Source organism: Pteropus alecto, unplaced genomic scaffold (genome assembly GCF_000325575.1).
Source record: "Pteropus alecto unplaced genomic scaffold, ASM32557v1 scaffold344, whole genome shotgun sequence".
Taxonomy (NCBI): Eukaryota; Metazoa; Chordata; class Mammalia; order Chiroptera; family Pteropodidae; genus Pteropus; species Pteropus alecto.
This window is the reverse complement of record NW_006434840.1, coordinates 285259-289777: the sequence shown is the minus strand read 5'-3', so window position 1 is coordinate 289777 and position 4519 is coordinate 285259.

The window sequence follows — 4519 nt, the reverse complement described above, 5'->3', positions numbered from 1 at the left end:
TAGAGACAAATCTTCAATTATCCTTGTTACTGACTCAAATTTAGCTCTTTATCACCCAGAAAGCCTAATCTTCTCCCTTTTCTAGGGTAAAGATAGGGTACTATATTTATCATCATAGTTATGATCATATTTTGTTATTCACTTAAGGATCCTCCCATCATTTATGCCAACACCCATTAATAAGAATCCTCACAACATTCCTGTGAGGTAGATATTTAGATTCCCATTTTACAGATGGGTTAACTTAGGCACGGAGAGGTGATGTGACTTGCCTAAGGTCAACCAAGTGAGAGATGGGAAAATATGGAAGAGAGGTAACTTATGGTAGCACCCTTAGTGTCAGATAGCCATATTTGCCAGTGAGAAAAGTGTTAAATGTTTCTTTAAATCGGGCATACTCACTTTTTTCTGTGTCCACATCTCTATATAGGTATTAGCACACTGTGGAAAATCAATAAGTTCCCTTGGCCTATTCAAGGTTAGGTCAATTCCCAGTGGTCTGATTCTGGAGTTAACATTTGGGGGCAGGATAAACCCCCAAGTTCCTGGAACTGAGGTAAAAGAAATCCCTAACTTTGAGAATCTCCAAATTCCTGAATTTTGCAGATCACTTATTTTTGAGAGCTGCTGGACTTCTAAAAATGTCACTATCATATACATAAGCACTGTGTTCTAGTTGTTATCCACAGGAGTACAGGTTAATCATTCAGATACTGCTATACACATATGCTGAACAATTAAGTAAATAGATGTCACAGTGTGGGAGCCAAGTTTCTTACTGTTTGAGTGAGAGGTTACAGATAAGTAAAGGGGAAAGGCTAGAATGAACCATTTGGTAATAGGTTGGAGTTGGAAACATCAGTATGAACTCATGTTTAGCTCAATACAGATATGGATGATTACACATGGATATATTCATATATATATGTGAATAGGTGTATATTCATATATATGTATATATATAATAATACCCCAGGAGCAACAAGTATGCCTAATGCCCAGGTCTTAGTTTCTAATACAATTCTCCATTAAAAGGAACCAGGACACTTAAAGATATGGCTGATTATATGAGTGGACTAAAAAATAAACAAGATGAGCTGGGAGCATCTTGTAGTGCCAGAAGATAAGTATACGGTAAAAAATTTGATGGGGTATACTAAAAGGACTTGGGAGTCAGCCCAAAAGAATGTCCAATGGCTAAAGCTGGAACAATTTGAGCAAACAAAAGTTTTATTGTATTATAACCCAAAGTATAAAATAAATATCTATGAGCCCATACTGATACAATTAAATGATTGCATAAATAAATAAATGAGGGAGAAGAAACCAATCTCCCATGAAGAATTTCGAATAATTTTTTTTGTAGATATTCACACTTGAGGATGTGGTGCATAACTCACCACTCCTTAAGTATGGGTTGCACATAGTGATTTCCTTCCAAAGAGTACAGTATAGAATGTGGGGGTAGGGGAGAGTACAGAGGAGAAAGCTAACAAACACTATCTCAGCCAGGTGATAAAGGTTAACATCAAGGAAATAAGTCATGCTAATATAATGTGATAAAAATAGCAGTTTACCTCTATGGTCTTTCTCCCCAAAACCCATAACCTCAGTTTAATCATGAGAAAAACATTAGACAAATTTCAATTGAGGGGCATGCTCCTCAAAACTCTCAATGTCATAGGAAACAAAGAAAATCTGAGAAACTGTCACAACTAAGAGCAGCCTAATGAGATATGACTACTAAATGTGATGTAATACCTTGAATTGGATGCTAGAACAAAAAAGGATATTAGGTGAAAATTAAGAAACTCTGAATAAAGTTTGGACTGTAGTTAATAATGATATATCTATATTACTTCGCTAATTATAAAAAATGTGCCATAGTAATGAAAGATGTTAATAATAGGGGAAACTGGATGTGAGGTAAAGGGAAACTCTGTACAGTCTTCACAATTTTTCTATAAATCTAAAACTGTTCTAAAAATAATTTTTTCTTTAAAAAGAAGTTAGCTGCACTAACCTTTCTTCTTGCCCACAATTCACTCCACCTAATCTACCCAACCAATTTATGTTTCTCTATTTTTCCTGAATTTTCCAATCATAACTATCAATAGTTATGTTCAGCTGCCAATCATCTACAGATAGAAGAACTCCAATGCAACAAATTCCAGGATATTATCCAACCCTATCAAACCAGGCCATTTTTCCATGCCCTAGGCAACTGTCCACACAATTCTACTTTGCTGGTATGAGCACAGAGCATTCAATTAATCCTAAATGCTACCTAAGAGAGACAGTTTCTTTTCATCTCACTATTTAGCAACATTCAATGTGCTTTTGGTGCAGTACTGTATTGTACTGTATTTGAATATCTTTATGAAATACTCTGATATTGAAATGATTTTATCATTATTTGGAGGGGAGAAGGAAATGAGAATAGGATTAGAATTCTTTCCTGACTGTAGACAATTAATAAAGCATTTAACAGTCTATCACTACTTTGCAGGAAAGAAATTTGAATTAAAGCTTAGGGATGTCAAGAACATTAATATTTGGAAATTTAATTTGACCATCCTAGTTAGTACAACAGTGTGTTTGATAGCCTTGGTTTATTAATAGATTATATGGTCCAATGCAAAAGATTCTGAGATCTAGTGGCACAGGACAGGTACGAACTCTGGAAATGGGAGTCTCAGGATCCAAACTCGGGAGAAAATGGGTAAGCCCTTGCATTCTATGGTGAAATATAATACCAACTAATTAATTATAAGCTTAAACCAATGTATGATGGTAATTTACCTTTGACAATCTGTTTTAGAACTACATAGAATTACCCTTTAACAGACTGTCCCTAGATATGTCTTAGTGCTTTAGTAATTAGTCTACAGTGTGGAACTTGCACAACCAAATCAGGAAAAAGCTTACATCAAAATAGCAATAATAATAGTAAAAACCTACATGTCATTTTGAAAAATACAGGCAGTCCTTGAATTTGTGAGGGTTTGTGGTCTGCAAAGACATTGTATGTTGAAATGAGGTAAATAAAATGAGATATTATAGAAAGTGTTAGAAAAGTGTGTGACTGATGTCATATGTCAATGACCACAGCACATTTTACTTACTATTTAATCAACTATAAATGATTTTGTAAGTGGTCTAAAGTTTTCTGAAGCATAACATATAAAATTGGTCAAATGCTGCAACCAATCATGTAAAGTTTAATTTGGTTTAATAATATGATCCCTGGGAGGATAGATGTGCAGGTCTATAAGGCCTCAAGGAAACATCTGGGGAAAAATTTTGACCTGTATTTGTCTCATTTGTAAAATATGAATGATGGATAGTACTAGATGGTTAATAAGAACCCTTATTTGGGGCTAGAATTCTATGATTTAGTCAGAATAGACAGTCTTGGGAGGTAGTAACCTAAAGTATTCAAGCAGAGACTGATTGAATATCTGCCAAGGTAAAAGGGTTCAATATGAAGACAACCTTTAGGAGAGAGGCTGAGTCCAAAGTTAAGTGTTGCAAACTCCCCTGCCCTCACCTCAGAGAGAGGAAATATGCCATGTGGAGGTAGATCTAAGGTCCAGGGCCTGGGACAGTGTTTTATGTCCCAGAGGCTATTATGAAACAGTCAGATTGGGCAACCAAATATGTATATTATGCAATGTGCTATAATGGTTAAAAGAAATGACTTAGGTGCTCATAGCAGTTTCAGAATATCAAATTGCTTTTTGTATTTCAGTTTTCACTAAAAGCCTCTTATATTCCATTTGAAACACAGAACTGCGTGCTAATAATGCCACAGAATGAACGAATATTTTTCTCACAACCACTCACCTTTGTATAACATGGCCCCAGTATGTGATTCCCAACATGCAATATGCTCATAATAGTTGCCTTATGTAAACAAAAGAATAAACAGTACAGTGCAGCCCCTCAAGACACCAACTCAACAGGCTACCATTTGAATGAGGGTTGTGATCACAGCACGTTTAGTATCCTATCCAAATCAAAGTCTCCCTCTATTTGTTTTCAAGATTATTCTGGTTCTGCTTGTTCCTGTCACTGCCCAACATACTCTCCTGGAACACTTTTCACCACACTGGCATGTCAGTGTGTGCTTTGAATATCTGTCCAAATTTAACCTAACAAAGAATGTGATTGTGCTGTAAAATCTTTAATCCTAAAGGAAGAAGAAGAGGAAGAAGAAGGAGAAAGACAAGATGATCCCTTCATTCCTTTTGGTGGACTTAAGCAGCAAAAGCACCAGCACTGTCTAAAACCAAACTGCAAGAACAAACAGGATTGAATTAACAAAACCTTTGAGTTTTGTACTTGGCTTATTCACTGAGACTATGTCCTACACTCAGGACCCAAATCCATATAAATCCTACCAAACAAATACATTGTTATGCCCTCTTCTGTCTAGCAACTTGGAAAAAGTCATTTTAAAACATTATCAACCACTTTTAAGTACTGATTCAAAAAAAATGTTGATAAGAATTCTAGA